The sequence below is a fragment of the Dicentrarchus labrax genome, unplaced genomic scaffold, assembly GCF_905237075.1.
Source record: "Dicentrarchus labrax unplaced genomic scaffold, dlabrax2021, whole genome shotgun sequence".
NCBI lineage: Eukaryota > Metazoa > Chordata > Actinopteri > Moronidae > Dicentrarchus > Dicentrarchus labrax.
Window position 1 is genome coordinate 13,387,018 of NW_026136716.1, and position 24,060 is coordinate 13,411,077.

A 24,060-nucleotide genomic window follows, 5' to 3' on the forward strand; every position below is an offset into this window, starting at 1 on the left:
CTGATGTGCACTAAACCTTTAATGATCCATGTGCCGCCAGTTTCACGTCATATTTAATCTTCCTTTAGAGAAAACATTCAGCACTTTACTTACGCAAACAACAATAAAAAAAGACCAACCAAGGCAAAAAGATTCACACAGATTGGTGCCAGTGCCTGCTGGAATAAACAGAAAACAGGAAAACATCATGTCATCATCACATCATGCAAGTTAATATTAAGTTCAATTTCTCTTTTTAGTGTTTTAGTAACGTTCGCCTGGCTGAGAGCATTTACATCTACATCCGTCTCTCAGACACACAAACCCACACACACCTACAATTCTGCCAATTTTGCACAACAGCAGAGAAAACAGCTGACTGTCAACAAGAGAGGTTCAACGTGTGTGTGTGTGTGTGTGTGTGTGTGTGTGTGTGTGTGGTTAGTGCCATCCTGGCTGATTTTAACTGACACATCTGAAAATTATTCTGCAGAGCAGAACGTTCTGTGAGCTGAGGCAGAGCTACACACACACACACACACACACACACACACACACCCCAACAAAGCTTTTCTGAGGGGAGACTGTCCACTAGTTCATCAATCAAAGATATTTGTTCAGACACATTCAGAGTCATAACTGTTTTTTCCGTTATCGTTTAAAAGACAGCTGTTAAAATATATATTTACATTATTAAATTAAATGTGCAACGACTAGTTGATTATTGGCTTTATTTAATGATTATTTTGGCAGACTGCAACAGATAATGCTGTTTCTCACATTTTACCTAAATTAAAATTATCTGCGATTTACTTGTGCAGCGCTACTCTCAGCATGACTTCCCTTTGGTTTGATCTGTTTCCGTCAGTACTGTTCTGCTCAGTTTCTTCCCTAAAGATCTCTCATTTCATTGGTTAATTCAGCCAACAGTTGTGTGCCACCTGATTGTATTTACCTGCTCGTTTTAAGCAATAGAGCTCAGGATTCACTAATTACAAAAGTTTACAAAAAATATTATTAATTTAGTCCTTTTACTACACAACTGATTTCCTAAAAAAAAAAGTATATGGAATTGATGATCATACAGCTGTTTCATATCAAAATACTAGTGACATCACATCCTTAAAGGGACGCATGCGGACTTTAAGGGCAAAAAAATCGGACGCGCTAACCAACAAGGAGACAGGCCTGGGTTGTGCTTCTACAGAATAATACCTTTTCTGTAATCTTTTTGGCCTTGTCGCTGTCTCAAGGGAGTTTCTCTCTCTGGTGTTTGGCGCAGTGTTTACCTGAGTTACCTGAATGAAATGTCTGTATTCTGTTGACTGTTTATTTCAGTCCTCTCTACATTAATTTATTACTCTTTGGCTTTTTATTTACAGCGCTTTTCATGTCGGATCTCTACCGCTGTCTCTCCTGTGCTGCAGAGTTTCACCATGGGCGGTGGAGGCTAACGGCTGATGTAAAACAAAAGATTGGATTGGTCCAATAAAGCTCAATATAGCCGATACCTAAATGGTAAATGGACCTGTACTTGTATAGCCCCTTTTCTAGTCTCCTGACCACTCAAAGCACTTTTACATTACATGGCACATTCTCACTTTCACACACATTCAGTCAGCGATGGCAAAGTCCATCGAACAGAAACTAACTCATTCATACACATTCACACACTGATGAACAGCACCGGGAGCAATTTGGGGTTCAGTATCTTTCTCAAGGACACTTTGGCACGTGGCAGGAGGAGCCGACACTGATCTTTGAGATTGGATCGGGATATCCCTAGTTTCTAGCAGCAGTGTAAAGGGAGGGATTCGCCACAAGATAGATGCAAACATCACAAAAGTGGAGCTCTGGCAGGGATTGCGACAGGTGTATATGGTTCGCAAGTGCCCAAGATCTTTTGAATCTTTGAATCTTCCTTTTCTTTGGAGAGGTGACAAATATTCATGAGTGGAAATAAATGGATAATTCACATGCCTTTTTTTTAGGTTGCCATATTGAAACGTTGTTTTGCCATATTGAAACGTTGTTTTGCCCTAGACTGTGACAATAGTACAAATAGTTCACACATTTCTAAATGATAAAGGCATAGAGCCTCCACTAATAATTATATATAAATTAGATTTTACAGATGCAAAGATGTTATAAATGATGCATTGTGAGTTCATCCCAAATGATATCCAATGCACACTTTTTTATTTGGGGCAATCACATCTCGAACTTTTATGCCAGTGCTCACTGATGTGAACAAGTGAACTTTACCATCCCCATTTATACTACTGGATTAGTATTACTGATGCATAAACATGTACAGAAAGCAGCGTTTTATAATCTTACCAGATGTTTTGAATCTAAATCTAAAGAGTAACTAGAAACCAAAACTGTTAAATAAGAAGTAGAACATTTTCCTCTAAAAAGTAGCACAGTAGGAAATATAACATATAGCAGAAAATGGAAATACTCAGGTACAGTACTTGAGTAAATATACTTAGTTACATGCCACCACTGCCATAATGACTCACATTGATTTGCAGAGTTTTTTGTAGACTTGATGAAACCCTGTTTTCTTTCCCTGTCCTACTTGAGGTTTTTCTCTCATGTGGGTTGTGCTGAACAACAGATCGCTCAATCTTGAATTCAACATTGCGAAATGCAGAAAAGGTCAAATGAGCTGATTACAAGCTTTGCACACACAAATCAATATCCAAATCAAATGATAAAAGACACTAAACCTTTCCTTCTTGCTGACATTTGTCTCCACCCTGCTGAGGGAAAGTTTTGATATCAGGGCCCCCCTCAGCGGAGGATGGGGGTCCTCTCTCTTTATCTCTGCCCTCCACTCATCCTAAATGAGGGCTTTTTCCTCATTTTTCTCTGCTGTTGGTGGGGGGTGTCGGGCTCTGGGAAGAATGAGGACTTCCTGGGGAGGGCCTTTAAGTGCATGGCTGAGGAGTCTCTCCCTCCATCTCTCTCTCTCCCTCACAGTTCTTCTGAATATCTCTCGCTCATCCTAAATGGGGTCAAGCGCCCAGCCAGGGCCTGCTGCTTTCAAAGACCCCAAAGAGCAGCTTTCCTCCACCTGCCCTTTCCTCCCCTCCCTCAACAACCTTTTCTTTCACTTTTCTTCTTCCCTTTCCTTTCCTTTTCTTTTCCATCTCTGTCCCTCACTTCACCTTCCTGCCATCTTACCCTTTCTTCCTGCACCGACACATTTAGAACAGCTGTGAGACATGTTGTAAAGTAATGAATTCGTCCATGCTTTTGTAAAACAAATAGTTGGTGGGGTCACAGCTACTTCAGTTGTTTGGGGATTTAGCCTTGTAATAGTTTTCCAGCTGTTTTTAATTTGTTCAGTACTGGGTGTTCACAATATGAGTAAAATCTGTGATAATGCTGTTAAATATTGTGATTAAAGACTGGCAGCCCCATAATAAATGTTCAGGGGCCCATATAATACCAGATTCCTGTACCAGTCGTGTTCTGCATGACATGTCTAAATCATGATGATGATGAAAATACAATTTATTGGTCATTCCAATTCAATCGCTTCATTTATTTTTGCTTGGACTTGTTAGAATAGGTTGTCATTTATTATTGTCTGTCTCGGCATCCAACAATGTTCAGTTCTGCTGGCAAGCAAGAGAGACGTACCTCCCCACGCATTTACTTCAAGACAGAGGGCAGCCAGTAATCAGGTTAAATCGTTCACATGTTACAATTTATCTTTATGGTTTATGAAAAGGTTTGAACTACTGGTTTATTCTGATTGAGAAGTTTATATGGAGCTTTTTTATTCTTTTAAACCGATTATAATCGCTATGTAAACATACCTAATGAGCATTGTTTTTGTGATCTGCAGATCAATTCAAAATCTGCCTAAAAACTCGAGTTCAAAAATTATAGTCTAAAAAAATATCAAATAAAATACACAGTATACATCAAACTGCAGTTATGAGCTTCTACATGTTGAAATACATTAAATACATACAGTTGAAACAATAAGCTTTTTATCTAGCCATCTAGACCAGTATTTTCCAACAGGTCCCCTATGGGGGTCACATGATAAATCCTTAGGGTCGCAAGATTAAAGGTTACAAGGTAGATTACGTTTTTAGTTCCTTTTATGCTGCTTACAAAAACAAACATTATATACAATAATGATAGAGAGTAGATGAGTGATGTCATTTTGAGTGAGATGACATTTTCCAGCCTCAGGTTAAACATACAGGCTGATTTATTGCATTTCTCACATGAACCTAAAGAAACAGCAACATTTAGTATAACTGCAGATGCTGATCACTGGCCAATGAACCTCAACCACCTGTCTGACACACACCTTCATCCCTCAAAAGGCCCTCCCTCTTTGATAAGTTGAAACATACCTTCCCTCCTTTTACCAGGCATCCATCTATCCATGAGAAAGCAGCAGACAGGCAAGTTGAGGACTTTGTTCTCCATACATCCATCCATCAATCAATCCATTCAGGATGAGGCAAGCTCTGTCATTTACACTCTTTTCTCTATTTCCTCTTGATGGAACATTGCAGGAGAAAGGATGAATAGGAGAAGAGCACGGAGGAGAAAGAAATAGATGCCAGGCATACAAGCTCCAAGTGATGTTCCCCCTGCTCTTCATACGTTCTAACTGTTCCCAGATGCATATATTTCCCACTACTTCTCCATCAGAACACTGCCCGTCTCTGCCTGTCAGTGAAAGAGATGGTCCCAAAAGCATCACCTCTTTAGTTCAGTTCCTGCAGGACTCAAAGTGTCATCAACTGAACTCTGTCCCTACCCTCAGCATTCATGTCTTTTTTCCTTCCTGGGCCAGTCTGCATCCCTTCCTGCCTCCCTCAAGCCTCCTCTGGGTTTTTCCTGGTATCCACTCCTCAGGATCTCCCACCTCTCCCTTCCCTCCATGGCGTTCCTCCCATCCCTGACTCTTTCCAACAACACCGCCGATGGCTGCCGTGGCTCTCCGCTCCCCTCTGACCCAAACTGGGTTTTATTTAATTTGTCCGTATAATAGACGTGAATGAACCCCGGGGTTTCGGGCTACACAGGCAGAGAAAGCGACAGAGGAGGGAGGGGCAGGCCGCTCAGCAATGTGTGTCAAAAGAGAAACAATAAGTGCCATTATTTTTAATTGGCTTCCCTTTTTGAAAATTACTTCCAAAGTGTGATGTCCCATTGTGGGAGCAGAATAACGCTGAACAATGCAGTAGGGGGCGGGGGGGTAGTCTTATATATCCAGGATAATATTCAAGGGGGCTTTGGCCAATGCTGGCTGGCCCGCACTGGATAACCCTGAAGCGCAGCGACTGGGCCCCGGGTTAGGCTCATAATGGGAGGCCTTTAGTTCCCATTGTGGCGGCTGTGTCAACAAAGAGGCCGCTGGGAGTTGCCTGGCATGTGGAATGGAGAAAAGGCCCTTTATCCCTTTCTTTTTAGAAAGAGAGAGACGTTATCATAGCAGCTCGATGCATCATGTCTCTCTCTCTGCTGTTTACCCTGCTAGACTCTTTGATAGACTGTCTAAAGAGAAGTGCTACATGCTAACACTTTAGCACTCTCCATGTACTGATAACAATGAGTACATAGTGTTTGTACACAAAGGGACATTACTATATGTGTTACCCATGGTGCACCTCTTGACTCTTTTTCAGTGTCAATTTTAAAGTTGCAGTATGTAAGAATTGGTCACCTGTTGAATTCATAAAATAAACGCTAACTGCAGCTGCTGTTGGCTAGTTAGCTCAGTTAGCAGTACAGCTAGTTGTACCACTGGTTGCATGTCTGTGAGCTGACTCTGTCCAGACTGTCATCATAGAGCACCTGTGGAGTAGGGTTGGGTACTGTTCACATTAGACCTGGTACTTCACGCTCTGTGTAAAAACTGAAACAGTGCTTGTTTACTGTTATATTTCCCTGTAAACAATAACTATTCATGTACTGTTGCTTTCATACTAAGGTTTCAGACAGACTAAAAAATCTCACATAACAAATAATCATTAATAATCAGGTCAAGTTGATCAGCACACCAGGAGAGCAAATCTAACTAGGGCATCTTCCCAGTTACATTCATGCTTCAGGTTGGGCATATTAACCTGATAATAACAGTCCTACTGGAAATCATAATCCATTTCTGTAGCTCACTCAAAGTTTCCTTATACCTGGGGGGTTCAACTTTACCGCTGGCTGGGACTTAACTGACTTTCAGGCTATCAAACACAGTAGTGGTACTTCAGCGTGTAGATGTATTTTTTTGTTTGACCAGGTGTCTCTTCAGGTTAGACGTGTTGCTCTGTCCAGCTTTGCATTCTGACTCATTGTGACATGAACAGGCTGCAGGCGCTCTGTCTCACCCAAATGTGCTCCGTGATACAGACATTTTGCACCGAGTGATTTAATGTGAATCGTAGTTCTGTTATTAGTATTATCATCTAGTATTGTTTTCATCTGTGGTGTGTGTTGGTATTTTTTTGTCCCTGTTTCTCTGCAGGAGTGTGCCGCCTGTCGAATGCAAGATCTTTGACGGCAACCCGTAGGTCCGCTCTGACTGGTCCATGACGTGGGCTCGGCTTGTGGAGTGTCGCCTGCTGGTTGGTTCTCCCGGGGAGCCGCAACATCCGCCAGGGTTCAAAACGTCAAAAAGTCTTGGACAGAACCCTCAGCAGCAGCATCCTTCTGTCCGCCGTCGTAGAGAGTTTGTTTTGAAATAGCGTGGTGGTTGGCGAATTGTTAAGTCAGTACAAGATTGTGTTTTCTTATGGTTGTATTTAGTGAGTAAATAAATCACATCACTTCATCATTAACTCTGTGTAGTTGTTGGTTTGGGGATCGGGGTAGGATTATTGGTTTATTTTCTTCATACATTTATGTGGCGCTCCTTCCCCCTAGACAGGGGCGTAACAAGTGGTCGATACCTTTAAAAGAACAGAGTTAAGTACCCAACCCTACTGGGGAATTTTAAGGTTTACAATGCTAGCACAGGAATTTTAGACTGCCAAGGACATTTTCAGGGAGGGAGGGAGGGAGGGAGGGAGGTTGTGCATCCGTGAGAAAAACAGCTTTTAGAACCAGAATATACTATTTGTCCCAGTGAATTAAGAATTTATTTTTGGCCAGAGTTGGTGATTGTTGGGACAGTAGAACGACGAACCAGATGGTTTTGTTACCGCGATTGAGTACAGAACAGGGCTGACCAATAAATCGTATTTTCATTGTCATATGAACACATTTCAAAAGACTGCCTGATATGCGATGGATAAGAAATTCAGGGGCTAATAGCAAATTGCTACCAAAATAAAAAGCTTTCTGTATGTCGTCTGTTATAAATACTGATACTGAACTTCACTCAGTATTTTCAGGAATATGATTTATTTTATTGACATTTTAGATTTGTTTCCAGGGAGATATTATTGAGTTTTTATACTGACTTTGCTGTTGTAAACATTACTGTTGCTGCTCTTTAGTTTTATTTAAAATATTTAATTCTTGTGCAGTTCTGAATTTAAAGACAATCTAAATAACATAGGAAATGTATAGCTAATATGCACTCTTTAATATTTGCTTATTTATCCCAAGTCATATTGTCATCACACATTGCAGATTTTCCTTCTTTTCAAAGGTTAAACAGTCTCGCTTTAAAGTGAGAAATGAAGGTAGAATGCATGTCATCCCCTCTCTCTGCCCCCCTTTCTTGTCTATCTCTCTCTGTCAAATAAATGAAGGTAGAATAAGGCTGTCTCTACCCTTTGGCCCCGAACAACTAGAGTATAATACGTATATATACATATACTATAGAATATTTGGGAGTTGGGTCTGTTTGTAATAGCCCTGAACGATATGAGGAAAAAATCTGCAATGTGCAATGACGATAGGAGTGCATATTAGCTATATGTCAGTCTTGTCTTTAAATTCAGAACTGAAAAAGAATTGGATATTTTAAAAACTAAATGTTTCCAGAGCAGCAACAGTAATGTTTACAACAGCAAAGTCAGTATAAAAACTCAATAATATCTCCCTGGAAACAAATCTAAAATGTCAATAAAATAAATCATATTCCTGACATCAAAATACTGAGTGAAGTTTAGAGTATCAGTAACAGTCATTCCTCCTGTCCTCCTCTGAGTTGTCTCAGCCAGCAGCTCAGGTTAAAATAAGAATTGCCAGATTTTAAGATACGTGGCAAACTAAGCTAAACAGACGACATACAGATAGCTTTTTTATTTAAGTTGCAATTTGCTATTAGCCGAGTTAGTGACGGTATTATTACGTTTCCAGTAACGAGCAGTTGTCGTCACTTTACTTTGTTCACTGAAGTGTCTCCATGCAGACTCTCTGATCAGCTGTTTTTTCTCTGTTTCTGTATGTGAAGGAGCTCAGCCCTGACAGAGCACACAGAGAGGCCGCAGCCCCACAATAAATACTCTGGTCTTTATCTCCGGGGCCCGTTGAATGCCGGATTTCCGTACCCTTTCCAACATTAAAGGATTTTTCTTATTCATCGTGTTTCAGGCACTCTTTTGCGATGTGTTTGTCACACATGATAAAAATCTGATTTATCCGTCATCCCAAGTCTGTAATCATTACACACTGGTTCAACAGCTGCTTGACCAGTTACTGACATTTCTCTGTTGCTCAACTTACTTTCTGATAAACTTTGAAACACACATTCATTCCCTCTTGGAATTTAATAACACCTGAAATGTCAGTAACTGGCAGGTTCAATCGAAAACCTTTTTATCAGTAATGTCCCTTATAGCCCCAATTAGTGGATCTCTAATAAGTTTATCTGACAACTGTTGGTGGTGAAATAAAGAACACAGGCTAAACTATCCATGCTGAGCAACGCGCACACACAAGACACACACACACACACACACACGCTTGTCAATATCACTGTTGGTCCATTCATTCATCTAACTCCACCTGGGAAAGAGATGGACATGTGTGTTTACTCTAGATTCTATTCCCTCAGGAATCACACACACACACACACACACACACACACACACACACACCACTATTATACTTGTCTCCTGGCTGAGGCAACCTTGAGAAAGCAAGCCAAGCTGAACAAATAGTGGCATCCAAACACACACGCGTACACATGTATGTAAATACACATGCTGAACACCAGCACCTAAACAAACAGGCCCAGCGACGGTAGCAGCACACGCCAGCAGCTCTCATTACCAGCCAGTACAATCAGCTAAAGTCGAGAGACACACACACACACACACACACACACACACACACACACACACACACACACACTACACACACACACACACACACACACACACACACACACACACACACACACACACACACACACACACACACACAGAAGAGCTACATGGTCAATACCCAGTAAGAGTTTCATTCCCCAGTAAACAGGTGGGGCAGACCAGGGCACCAGACAACAAACAAACAAACAACATGTGTTATAATTAGTTTAATTTCAATATATGTTTTCTGGTTCCCAAGAGAGTTAAAATTCCTATCTTGGAAATAGATTTTTATTTTTAACATTGCTCACTGAAGATAGAAATTAAAGCAGAGGAGAGAGGGAGGAGAGCAGTGAGAGATAAAATGGGAGGCTGGTGGACAGCTCTGGATGCTGTTTGTTTACTACAACCCCTACAGCATCAGCAGTTTCCTATTGGTGCCTATTGTTGGGCTCACACAGATAAAGCACGAGAGAGAGAGAGAGAGAGAGAGAGAGAGAGAGAGAGCAACTGGTCAGCATAGAAGGCAACAGAAAGAAGGAAAAGCCTGGCAGTGTTACTCTATGTGTCAGGAAAAATTCCAAACTATAAATATCTGTACTGAAATGGCATTTTATATCTAGGGAGTATATTTTCTTTACCATTAATTTCCACTTGTAGTGCTACATGCTTATTGCTGTGCTGCCAATAAAACAACGTGGATTTTTCCTGTGTTATTTTCTACTGTAGGGTTAGAATTGGGCCTGTCTCCTAAATGTACCTAGTTAAGGGTGGGGTAGTCTTGATTAAATACTGAAAAACTCTGGGTGGGTAAGACTGAATTATAACACCAATTTATACTTTAATATTTAACCAAAAAACAGGATCTTTTCTCAACGGGTTAATCGATAATTAGTTGTTTGGTTCATAAAATGTCAGGATATGGTGAGAAATGATGATCACTGTTTATGTAAAGTCCAAGATGACGTCTTGTTTTGTCCACAGATACAGTTTACTGTCACAGAGGACTACAGAAATCCGAGAATTTGGACATTTCTTAATGATGAATCAGTTATCAAAATAGCTGGCGATTAATTTGAGAACTAATTTATCAACTGATCATTGTAGCTCTAAATCAAAGAACTGTACTGTCAGTCTGTAGACTGCAGTGGATATTCATGTCATAAAAGTAGTAAATAAATGAACAAGAGCCTGCTGTCTCATCTCAATAATATTTATATTCTTACACTGAGTTTGTTGGATTCATTTAGTTTGGTTTGACACTTCTTTTTTTAGCACACTGGAACACCTTTGAATTTCTTTACATTTATCTTACACATTCATATATTTCTACTTTAAATGCTTTGTTCTCCTAATGTCCTCACAGCGATCATTAAAAGCACCTTATTATCTTGTGTACACATGCACACACTTCACATGTACGCACATGTAATGTGCACACTTCCAGCTAATGACAAGCCCTCGGGCTGACCCGCTGACCCTCATCAGAGAGACAAAGAGGCAGAAAGCAGCATTGGGACAATAAGACGGAGAGGTTGCTTAGGGTGACGGGATAAAAGCAGTGACATGACAGCGATGGACAGATTAAGAGCATGACAGGAGGACAACGGGAAGAGCAAGGGGGTGGGGTGGGGTGATGGCACTAAACTCAGCTTGGATTTACTTGATCCAGGTTGAAAGTGAAAATGCTAAAGAGACAGTTTTGGACATGGACATCTGCACCACAATCCATCCAATAGTCCCTTGATACATTTTAATTCTAACCACTAATGTCAACCTCGTGAATATTGAACATACTGAACAGTCTGAATCGGTCCTGGTGGACAGACCGATAACACTGCCAGTCAGGTGCTAGCACTGCTTAAAACATGTTTTAAAAAGATGATTATATATGACTAAGAGCAGCAGCAAATCCTCACAAGTGAGAAGCTGGAACTGGAAGGTTTTTTTCTCGGGAAAAAAAAAAATTAATTATCAAAATAGTTGCTGATGAATTCCTGATTATTGACTAATCAATTGAGAGTTAAAGCTCTATAAAATAAAAATCATGAAGCTGTCCTTGGAGCCTTTCAGACTATGTCCAACTTTTTTGCTCTACACTTGTTCATGAGATCTAGAATAATGATCTCAGTTTTCAGCTTCTGGACATCATCCATCCTTCCTGACATACATAATACCTGACACACGTATTCAGGTCGGCTGGGTGTGTGCAGGGTGAGGACCGCAGAGCATCACTGCTCAGTCAGTCGAACTGGACAGATGATCAGGATAAGAGCAAGAAACAGCCGTGTCCATCATTCTGTCTTTCTTCAGCACCGAGAACATACATTATCATCTCATCATTGTGCTGTCAGCAGTCTGTTCCTTCTGGGCCACACACACACACACTGTCACTCAGCACTGATAACAGGTCCATTACGCTTCTTTCACTCTGACAGACAACATAAGCGTATTTTTAGGAATACACACAAACTCCTAGCACTGCTTTAATACTCCTGTGTTGGCAGAATGTTGATTACATATCTGACCATGGACCCGTGGAACAATTATATTTGCATGTTATTTGATGGTGTGGCAACTAGAAAACCGGCAACTATTCTTTTTTAATTGTCTTTTTTCAAGCAAAAATGGCAAATATTTGACGCTGTAGTTGTATTTGATAGCAGACTGACTATCTTTAGGTTTTGGACTGTTGGGCAGATAAAACAAGCACAACCTTAGGATGTCACCTTGTGCTCTGGGAAACTATTATATAGCAGATTATTAGTAGAGGGAGGACATGGTGCATTTGGGGACTTTTTCCCACATTTGGTGCTCCAGCAGTTATTTCATGCAGCAGGACGGTGTATGTGGGATTCATAATAAACTAAAGTGACAGTGTAATGAAGGAACATGTCACCCGGTGCAATGATGTGGCTCACTGATGTGTTTTTAAAGGGGACCTATTATGCTAATTTCCAGCTCTGTATTCTTAGTCTGAGACTCATTTATCTTCTACTGGCCCTTGAGTTCATCCTCTGTCTGAAACAAAACATCTCTTTAAGCCCTCCCTCCCTAAATGTCCACTCTCTTCTGATTGGCCAGCAACTCAGTGCCTGTTAACACTGTCGTGCTCTCGCCAGCATGACATCTTCAGTAACTCAGTTGATATGGGAGACTAAATTTGAAGAATTTACTGTTTATGAGACCAGAATCAGGTTGGAAACATGACGCCACTATTTTTTCAAGATTCAAGATTCAAGAAGCTTTATTTATCCTGAGAGAAATTACTGTGCAACAGTTTCAATACAAAGGTGGTAAAGTAAAGTACTAAAGGGTTAAACTAAAAATAAGCTAACATAAAAAAAGATAAATAAAATAAAGGCTAACATAAAATAAAATAAAGGCTTACATAAAATAAATCAAACAATTAACTAAATACAACAAAATGCAAGCACTTACAGGTAACATAAGTAGAAAAGAAAACAAGTAACTAAATGTGACAAAGTGCAACAACATTTGCAGTTAAACGTAGGTACAGTATATCATTTTTTTATTACTTTTATAACTCACTAATATTTTATGGAGAAAATATGTTCTGGTCCTCCCTCCTTTACGTATGTTTACTTCACGAATTGACACTTTGGGCTCGTTAAATATAAACATTCAGCAACGCGTAATAAATCCCCTTTAATCGTTTTTGGACAAAAATGGAGCTCTGTGGCACAGATGAATAGGTCAGACCAATCATTGTTTTGGTCTTTTGAGGATATCACCAACCTCATCCCTCAAAGCTTATGTGTCAGTGTGTTTGTAGAGTGCATCAGTTAGGCTCAATTTTATCAATAAGATACTCCGAAACTGCAGCCCTACCAAGATAATACTAAGAGACGGCCTTATTGAGGGGATCTCTAGTCATTAGTTACTGATTGAGAGCGTGTATGGAGGTAGTGACACGTCACCTCATCCATGCTGCTTGCACACTTTTAGCTGCACGGTTTGATTGGAAACTTTTCTTCACGGATGGGAAAAATACACCTACACTGGCAGAGACAGAAACTAGAGCAGGTTGAATTGATCAGTTAATTCAAATCTTAAGGATTAGGACGATGTTTAAAAATGAAAAACGTTTTTCACTTTAACTTGGGTAATTAAGGCACGGAGCTACCGTAGTTGGTAGTAACAGACCTTTGGATGCATCAATACGATTTTGAAAGGTAACAGCAAAAAATACATATTAGCCTATGTGTGAATGTAGTCCATGTCACAGTATTTATTGACTGATTGTTTCTTTTTACACAGAGAATGGACAGAAAGACTCAAGCATTGAACGTGCACCTAGAGTTTGTAAGAAGGTTGTCAGAGATGGCTGTAGTACAGGCTGAGCTCAGTCCGTCCCCAACCAAGAATGCTTCAAGAATGAGTCCTAAAACAGGAGAAAGCCACAGCCCACGTCCTGGGGTCAGAGAAGGAAACCAGGCACCCTGTGCGTACACAGCAAGACGTCACTGAATAAAGCTGTGAAACCAATAAAACACGCACTGCGCCATTTCAGGAGGGCCAGAGGACAAAGACACTGAGCTCACCAAAGAAATGGATCAAAACATACTGGGGTACCTTTAATGACAAATACAGTGACCTCGCCACAGGTGAACTCCTTGAGATGGCCTCACTAAGGGAAACCCGGTTCTGGACAACTTACATCGACCATGACAAGGTGGAACAAATTAAGAAAGGAGCCGTCAAACAGCTGATGGACCACAGACAGAAACACACCTCAGCCTGAACTGAAGATGGAAAAAAAAACATAAGCACGTCTTTAAGAAAAAAGTGCCAGCATCCTCCCAGTCAGAGGTAGACAAAATTGAAACTAAGCTGCAACCTACTTGTTGTCCCCTGACACAAACACAGACACTGATCCACTTCAGTGATGGAAGCACCAACACCAGCTTCCCAATGCTCTCCATCCCTGCCACTAGTGCCCCGTCAGAGAGGGTCTCATTCATTTTCTATAGGGGGCAGGAGATCTGGCCACACCATGTCAGATGGATACGCAGCAGTGAGTTTACGGACCGTTCGCTGTATCTGAATATTGTAAACACGACTCGCCCTCAACTTTATGTGAATGAAGTCTGTCCAGCACAACGCAGACTCGCCAAACTCAGATCCAACTGTCAAACTAGGCAGTGATCAGCAAACATGAGTCCACATTCTGTTGTTGCATTGCCTATTTCTTGCCTAAAATGTTTTCAGAAACATCTTTTAGTGTTCTGTTTATCTTAAATACAAAAAACTTTCAAACCTGGCCGCCAGCTTGCATGTTGCATGATCGTCCAGATGTGTCCTCACCAGATTCTGTGTGTCTGCACCAAGAGAAACAATAACTCTGACCTTTATTAAACGTTATAGATTTCTGTCTGTACAGAACCTGTAGCTCAAGTGTTTATCTCATTGAAAGACACACACTGAGTATCAGCCTTGGGAAGGATGAAAGAGATGAAAAAAAACTTTTGGTACAGGTAAGATCCAGCTACAGACAGATAGAAAACCACTTTTATATTTATAAGTTGAGTTAGATTTTAAAAATGTACCATTATAATGGAAGATTCATTTTATTTTATAGCATTATTTATAGAATAATTGGTCTTTACATTGTTTTTGGCAAAGACAAATTGAGAAATCCTCCACACCCTGAGGTATTGCGTGTCTCTAATGTCAATGTATGTGTAAGCCGCCATGTGACGTTTGTTCTAAAAACAGAAAAATAAATGCAAAAATCACAAAACAATTTAGTGGAACACCTGAAAGTTCTGGGCTTCTTATCAGCTAGAAATAAAAGAGCAAAAGGAGAGATGGAAGGAAGACATCAAATATAAGATCCCTCTGATGGTCACATTTAGTTTGATGAACCTCTCGCAAAGTTTGATCAGCTACAACAGTTCCTTTCATTGTATCAATTAATAATGTTTAAAGCAGTACACAGATGAAACTGTTAAAGAGATGGTAATGTCTGTTTTTCACCTGCCGTCATCTCTCAGCCTTGAACAAGGGAAGTTATTCTTTATTCTGCCTTTGTCAGATCAAATTTAAGGATTTAAACAAGGGAAAATAAACATTGATTTTTTGCAAAGAAGAGGGAAGATTTTAATTCTGTCTTTCATACACAATACTAAGAATTTCAGAATTCAGACTCTTTCCTCTTATGTGCAGAGGTGTTGCTTCCGTTTGTGTGCGTGTCAGTACAAGCTGAGTTTTTCTTTATCGAGATGCAGTGAGGCCAGTGAAGATTCACACTTTCACTGTTCACACTCACAGTTACACACATCAACACCTGACCACCTCAGTCTGATCAGCTGTTCACTGAGGGGCTCCATCATTTTGCTTAAGGGCAGCTCAGTGATGGTGAGGATTTGGTCACAAACCAGCTTCTGTAACTTCTAGACCAGTAAAAAATAAACCTTGATCAAACATATTTCTGCTGGAGGAATGAGTTTAACAGACTTCTTCTCTATCTCAGCGACCTTGGTGAGATGCAGATGTACACGACACATGACGCCTCTCTTGGCTTTCTTTCTCTCATCCAGGCGCACTCTCCTCTTATACCTCTAATTTGCACCACCTCTCTTTTCTACAACCAGTACACACACACACACACACACACACACACACACAAAAGGCTTCATTCATAACCTCCCTATCTGCGTCTTTTCCTTCTCCCCCACTGGATTGCCCCCACCCCCGTCTCTACCTCCATCCTCTCGTCTCACCCAAGGTCTTTGAGAATAATAGCAAATAGCAGATTAGCATTCGCCTCCTCACGATGTGATGTGACTCAATACACACACACACACACACACACACACACACACACACACACACACACACACACACACACACACACACACACACACACACACACACACACACACACACACACACACACACACACACAGGCTGCTGCAAGGCCACTTGCCTAGACCTCACAGAGTTAATTAAGGTGAAGCATTTATTACTGTGGAGCTGACAAACACACTTGTGTGACCGTATGTAGCATACGTCAAACACAAACACCTACGCAAATATGTAGCAAGCAATACGCACACACTCTATAGATGATCATTAAAATGTACAGATGAATGTGTTATCATGTGAAATCACAAAAAACTATAGTATTCTACTAATCTATAGGAGTTACATCAAAAGCAGAATAAGGAGCTAATTCGTTAAGATCTGAATGAGATGAATGCACTCACAGTTCATGCCTTATTCACACCTGGTATTAATGTCATCAGTCCAATCACACACACTGTGGTTGAATATATTTATAAGTGTACCATGCAAAAGGGCCGCCAGAAAATCATTAATCAATACATAAAGCCTATAAAGGCTTTCTGTCGGTATCAACAGGTTCAATTTAAGACCTGCTGAGACCTTTTCAAGACCATTATAATGCAACTTAGGACATATTTTAATTCCATGCTGGCAAAAAAAGTAGGGAAATCTGTATTGGTTGGATGTGAGTTCTGTTCTGCAGCTGGTACAGTATGATCAATACACAGCTTTCCCAAAAACACATTTAAAAGTGAAACAGAAAAATGCAACTTTATACAAGTAATGTTAACTTCATTAATCAAGTCTATTTTCAACATTTGCATTTTAGACTTTTAAAGGACCAGTATGTGGGATTTAGAGCCATTTAGCAGTGTAGTAGCAGATTATAACACCCTCACCTCACCCTTCCATTCAAAGTGTGTTGGAGAAATTGCAGTGGCCATGAAATTTGTCAAAGACCTATCCAGAGCGAGTGTTTGGTTTGTCCGTTCTGGGCTACTGCTCAGAAGCTGGAGAGCAGATACACACACTGTCATACAGGTACCATTCCAGACTAAACAGTTGTCCATTGACTGGTCACTTCAAGTCTCTAGAGTTTTATCCAGAGTCCTTGTTATATTTTTTTGTTAATGGACAGGGTGTGTTATAATTGTTGACTCACTTTGCCTGAAAGTTATTGTGCCTTTTAACATGCTTTCTCCAGAGCCAATTAAGTTAAATGGTTGCTGTGGTGGACTGAGTGGTCGAGACCTACGGGAAGGCTGTACGACACTAAAAAGCTTCAATATAATAATGGACACAGGTTAGGATCAGATAAAACTGAGTGCTTTGACACAGTGTCCAATCCTCTATTTATTTTCTCTCAGCAATGTTAGTATTTCTCGGTATTGTTAGTATTGTTTGGTCACCCCATTGTATCACTGCCATGTACATCTTTTACTTGCTTTTTTTATGTGCCTAAGCTGTCACCCATGTAATCGCCCCCCTATAGCTGTAGTTGTAGAGGTGGCAACATTCCCAATATGAGTAAAGAACACATCGTCATTACAAAGCATTTGTAGTCTGTTGTCTCTAAACAAACTGGAAGTGTTTTCCCGCTGTTGGTACCTGAGGAATTGTCAGCAGGCCACCAGAAACATTACGAACCCTCTGCAGATCATAAGGAGCCACAGTAGCTTTCATTTCTTTGGTGAAACAAAGTGAACATTGCGATGAGAAAGGTTAGTAACCAAAAATAACGCGGACCACAAATATTCACATTGAATTTCATTGCAAACTGACCGGCCAGCACTGACATGGTAATGTACGTCACATAATAGCAAAATTCAAGCACTTTCAAGGTAAGACTTTTTCATCACATTTAAATTGAGAGTTTACAGAATTATTTTATTAATCTACAATTAATATGTATATTGTCACTTTATTTTACCAGCTGTTCATATTAGATTTGATTGCATATTTTAATAATGATGATTTAATGCTTGTTCATTTCCAGAGTGAGTGATCAATAGAGGATGTATCTAGCTATCAATGATAAGTGAAGACAACAAACAAACAAACAAACAAACAAACAAACAGGACGGCAAAATAATTTCCTTCAATATTAAATGGTTTTTGGTTTACATGAATGATTGTGTCGATGAAAAGGAAGCTCTTTTCAAACAGTGTATTCAAATTCTGACATATTCCTAACCTTGAAAACACAACAGTGAAAATGTTTTCTGAACTTTTTATGACCTTGATATAATAAGAATGGATCAGTACTCACAAGAACTGATCCCACTGAGACATTTTAATCAAAGCCAACACAAATGAACGCAAGTTTGACAATTTAATGTTACAACTGTTATCAGGCTGCTTTTATCATTGTTTTACAATCATTTATCAACCCCTCCCACTGCCTGCGACCCCTCCTGCATCCCCCCTCCAGCTCATTGATCATTTCACTTATTAAAGACATAAATGAATCAATAGGATGTCAATGCCTGACAGTGTGTGTGTGGGTGTGTGGGTGTGTATATTGGGCAATAGAGGTTGTTGACTAATACCAGTTCTCTCCCTCTCCCTCACACACACACACACACACACACACACACACACACACACACACACACACACACACACACATGAAATCTCAGAGCGCTGTGTGGGAGCGACTGCGGTGCCGAGGGAAGGCGATGGTTATCAGCTGCTGTAGGAAATTAAAAGGACGGTCCAGCGCTAATATGCAGATTGGTGATAGAGGCCACGCACACACCACACACACACACACACCTAGGGGCAGGTACAACGCATGACTGTAGTGTGTGTATCAGTGTGTAACACAGAGGGGATGAGCAGGTTGATTAATCTCTGTGATATGAATACCAAATCAGGCTAAAAAGTGTGTGTGGATGCAGACAGCAATGATTGAAGCTGTGGTGATGGTGATGATGATAGGTGTGTGTGTGTGTGTGTGTGTGTGTGTGTGTAAATGCTGGGATTGTGTTTTCAGCCCATGCAGCCCCAAGAGGTAAATGGTGAAGGCATTTTCTCAGCTTCATTACTTTATTACTAACCCATCAGTTGACTAATCCTTAAAGCAACGCTATGTAACTTTTGCTGAACAGCAATCACTGTGGCCAGTCCTAATTACAGGGTAATGGTAAAGATTAAAATAGAGCTTAGCAGTAGTGCAAGTATAGGACTTGTTACACCTGACGTGTTAATGTCAGTTATAGCGTTTGCTAACATTTGCTATCATGAGCTTCTGGTCATACCAGACCGAGTAGGTAAATATCAGAGAACAACAAAATATGGCAGTACAATGTTTTTTGACATTTTCTTACACCCCTAGGTTTTATGTTATGCTGTCAGTTAATATACATTTGGTGATTTGACATGATGAGTTTTGGCATCATTTTTCATATTTTTCACCTGACAGCAAATAAAATTTTCCTTTTGGGACAATAAAGTTGAAGTTATTAGGTGAGTAGTAATTAGAGTAATTACTATGTACAGAATGCAATTACATAAGCATTATAACGTCAAGGTCTAACAGGGTCCCTGTACAGTGTCTGTGTTGATATAAAGCTCCAACACTAGATTCCTAGGTTGGTGAGATAAATGATTAGACCTACAGTGGGTCAGCTCCTGAGTGGCCCTCAGTGTATTTCTTTCCAAAAACATTCTAGTGATTCTTTTCTTGATCTTCACGGTCATTTGTGTGTATGTAGGACAACGCAAACAGAAAATACCATGTGTCCCATCATGTGCACCACTTCTCCTGGCTAAGCCTCACATTATACACACTCCGTGTGCAGCAGCAAAACACACAGCAGCTTATGAGCGCTGACAAACAGAAAGAATCTCAGCTGTGAGGTTCAATGAATTGGTAAATATTTTAGTGGCATCTAGCTACAAAAAAAAAATGCTTTTGTTTCTTGTTAATCTGAAAAGTAAAAAACAGGAAACTACTTTTAAAACTACTTTGACCAAAATGGATGTCACTGCACCCCTGGGGCTCCTTCTTCTATATAAAGTTAAGTAAAGCTTATAAAGTGCTTAAAGACAGGGAATAAAAGCAAACTTTGCACACAGAACTGTAGATGTTTGTCAAGATATTTCAAAAATGTTGCATACTGACAAGTTTTGTTTGACAAGATTAAAAGACAAGAAAAATTATTAAACTGCATAATATCTGGACTTTTTTTCTTTCTGGAATACTGTATAGTTTTACCTCTTCAGGCTTCTAATAATGATCCACAGTCAGCCCAACAAAAGAAAATAACTATCTGAACTGTACAACTCACAGATATGCATGAGGGATCACAAGTAATTGGTTTGTATTGATAACTTTTATTAAGTAGTAACTTTTAAAGAGGTTAGGATTGCACTGTTTTAATTCTTCAGATAACCTCTAACATTTGTCCCGTCTGAAGTAATCTCAGCATTCATGCTGTTGCTGTATGTACATGATTTTTAAACACTGAAACAAGACCTTTACTGACAGCAGAGAACATAAAAATGACAAGACGTGCGCAAACAGTACCTAACAAAGACATTTCAAATGTCAAATCTAAAAGGAGGGAACGGCAAACTTACTCACACATGCACAAAAAGAAAATGAAACCCCTACTTGACACAGCTTTTCTTTACCATGGGGTCCTCCATATGTTTCTTTAAAACAACTCTGAAAGCTGAAGGCGTGAAGTAACATGAGCGGCACATTTAGACAAGAGTTAGACAAAGAGAGCGAGAGAACGCGAGTGAAAATGATTCAGAGGAGCGCCGATAAGGAGAGTTGAAAAGAAAGGGAGTCCGGGCCACGATGTTGTTATTACAGATTGATATACTCTTCAGGTCCCTTTTATCCAACAGCTCACCTCTCAAAATCAGATGCTCAGAGCTCTTTTGATGACTACTTTGAGCTAAATGCGTGTTATTACAGGTATTACATGAAATTGCCCGTGTTAGGTGAAGGGGATTATGGTGCTTTTGGGTCAATACTTCCTCTGAGCTGTTTGGCTGCTGGAGCTGAGGAGCGATTAGGCCTTTGTCTGTCAATCCAACTTCATAGAGGTGGTTGTCACACACGCGAGCAGATACACATAACCACCACCTACTGTCACGCACGCTCGCGCAGAAACCGCAGTGATTATGGCCGTAGGTATATCAGGCCCATTCAGTATGCTGAGAGGTGTCAGATCTAGTGGTTCTCTCTCTCTCTCTTTTCCTCTCTCTCTCTCTCTCTCTCTCTCTCTCTCTCTCTCTCTCTCTCACACACACACACACACACAGAATGGGAGAGTCTCAGTTTGTTGGCTGGGAGAACGGTGACAGGTGAAAGATGGAAAATGTAGGGCTGAGCCGAAATGATGACTAGATAGGCCCAAATGTCAAAAAGCCTCTATACGTATTCAACAGTTTACTGGTTATTACTGCAGTAGGGTCTATTTTTTCCAAACCTCTCTGAATGGACGTTTCTCTGAGCATTATTATTTTATACACCATTTTTTCTTTAAGTGCGAGAGGAAATATGGGAAGAAAAAGCACATGGTGTGTTGGCAGACCACTGGTTGAATCTTGCTGTTACGTGTAGCTTTCTGCATTTGGGTACAGTATAGACAGCATAATGGCGCATAATGTCGAATGGAGTTTTTAGCAGGATGTGTGTGAGCTTCTTTCGCTCTTACAAGATCCTTTCAAGATATTGTAATGGCTCTTAAGCTGCTGCACTCCTCAGAGCTGATACACAGAGTTTCAATGTATACATTTTACAATTTATATTTTGTATCTGGGTTTAGTTGGCTGGACAGCCCTGATTGTTTACCATTGTATATTACTGTCCTATTAGTCCTGAGCGTGAGTCAAGCTAGAGCTGGGCAATATAGCTGCAAAATGTATCTGATAAAATGTTTAATTTCAGTCAATATCAATAATTATTTGTCATTTTTATCACCAGGTGAAAAAAAGGTTTTAACCACTTTATGTATCAAGACACGCAGGTAATAATGTAAATATTTTGTCATACAGTGTTGCTGCTGAGTGCCTCTCCATTGTGGACTTCCTGTGGATTGTTTGAGATGTAACACATGTAGGTTGTGCAACATGTCCTTAACATGTTGTGTGGTTCACTCATAGCAGGCTCCATTATCAAGATATAGGATGTTTATGAGTCAGTGTGTATTTATTTATTAATCAATACTCTACTGATGAAATGTTCTTATTACTACTGGTGAAGTGTCTGTTGAAGATAACATATTCTGTTTTTAGTTTAATTGCCTAGGTCAAACTTAAAAAACACTGGCTTCGTTAGAGCCTTGCTGCCAGGGAAACACACATTTTTCAAACCTCCAGTTTTGTCATTATTTTTTTGAAACTTGACAAAAAGCTCTTCCAGAGCCACAGAAAATATTATACATCCCTTTTCACAGAGTGAGTGGTGCTCCCCATGACTGGTAAACTGATCCTGATGTGTAATATTGGTGAAGTTCCCTTTATTGACATTTGATCTGGGGACCATATCGCTAAATAAACCAACCATGACTTTAGCCTAAATTATTATTTTTTTGTCTGGATTAGGTTTAATATACTAATTAAATGTAAATGCACTGCTTTTTTTTTTAGGGCACTTACAAATATTGCCATTGATACCTACAACATCTAGGCCTTTTATCTGTTTGCAGGGGCCCAGCAGCATGCTGCAGACCTGTGTGCACCCCCAGGTCATTCATGGTATAACAAAGTGGGGAAATCCCTTTAGCATCATCTTTATCCTCTCCAGTAGTAGATTTAGAGTGTTGTCCTAGTTTTAAGTTTTATTTCAGTTGTTGTTAAAGATGTTTTTATAATTTCTTCCTCATCTACAATCATTTTTCACAAAGGTATCAGGAATAATGTGATGATCAACTATTGCTATTTTAAAATACTTTTTATTTTTTATGTTGGATTGATTCCATAAATGTACTTTTTGCAAGTCTCTCTGCATAATCCAGCACGAGCTGCTGCAGCAGAGTGATGTTGTTAGGGGGCTCGCAGTAGGGGCTGAGCTGACTGGGTATGGTGATTTCCACTTTACTTTTGTGTGGGTTAATGAAAAAAAAAACCTGAAAAACCCTGAGCCTAATGGGATTCGGTGATAAGAAATTACCAGCGCCGGGTCCTTCTCTTTTGTCTCTAGCTGGGACTTCAATGGCTTAGCCAATAAGAGAGCTCAGGGCCTTGGTTACCGTAGAGACGGGAGAACACAGGCCACGGCGTCGCCATGGTAAACAGGGGAGCTGTTTGTTAAAGTTCTTTTGACACACATTCACGCGTGCGCACGCACACACACACACACATGCACGCACACACACACACACACACAGTACTGTACATGTGTAGCCAGGGTCCAATGCTTCTGTTTCTCAAACAATTCACACCGAACAGTTTTATTCAGAGACTAATGTCTATAAAGAGGAAAAACCTGTATGTCATGACAGGAGGGAATTCCCCACAATGCTCTAAGGCAAGACAGAGAAAAATGATGTCTGTGATGTGACTGTGCGGAGCACATAAACTACAGGATTTATTAGAGGAAATAGATGAATAAGCTTTTACCAAATTCAGTTAATTTTTTGGGGGGAACTTATATTGTGTTCACAGATAAAAAGACATTTTCTCTCTTTAGGTCTTGCATGAACATTTTTAAGTGTAAGTTTAAATTATATAAAAATACACTGATCACCCAGAAATGCCTCATATTCACACACTTATACCCTAAAAACATTTAAATCAGTCAGATTGAGATTGAATCAGTATTTGTTCAAATGTTCAGTAAACCTGTATTCATTATATTTTAGTGGCTTTTATATTTCACAGGCAGGAGTTTCCCACAATGCTCCAGGCCACCAGAGGGGCAAATCATATGTTAAGCAGAGCATAAACAATCATCAGAATAAACAGAAGAATGAGCTAGTACCAAACTCTCTTTTATTTGGTATTTTTTAACGTGAAAAACTGAAGGTGTAAAACACATCTTCTCTGATTTATAGGAGCACTTTTAGGAAAT

General features: G+C 40.0%; 1 protein-coding gene across 7 annotated transcripts in view; it reads right to left on the reverse strand.

Annotated features, from left to right (window-relative positions):
• The window catches only part of sox1b (SRY-box transcription factor 1b), a 98,376-nt gene that overhangs the window by 16,250 nt on the left and 58,066 nt on the right, over positions 1–24,060 (reverse strand). The window contains exon 1 of one of the 7 annotated variants that reach the window (XM_051427715.1): positions 4,778–4,961. The exons of 4 other annotated variants lie outside the window; for them this stretch is intronic. The gene's annotated coding sequence lies outside the window, so the exon portion shown is untranslated. Of the gene's footprint in view, positions 1–4,364; positions 4,962–24,060 lie in introns of those variants that run through there. 2 more of the 7 variants (XM_051427711.1, XM_051427709.1) reach the window with 2 other exon arrangements.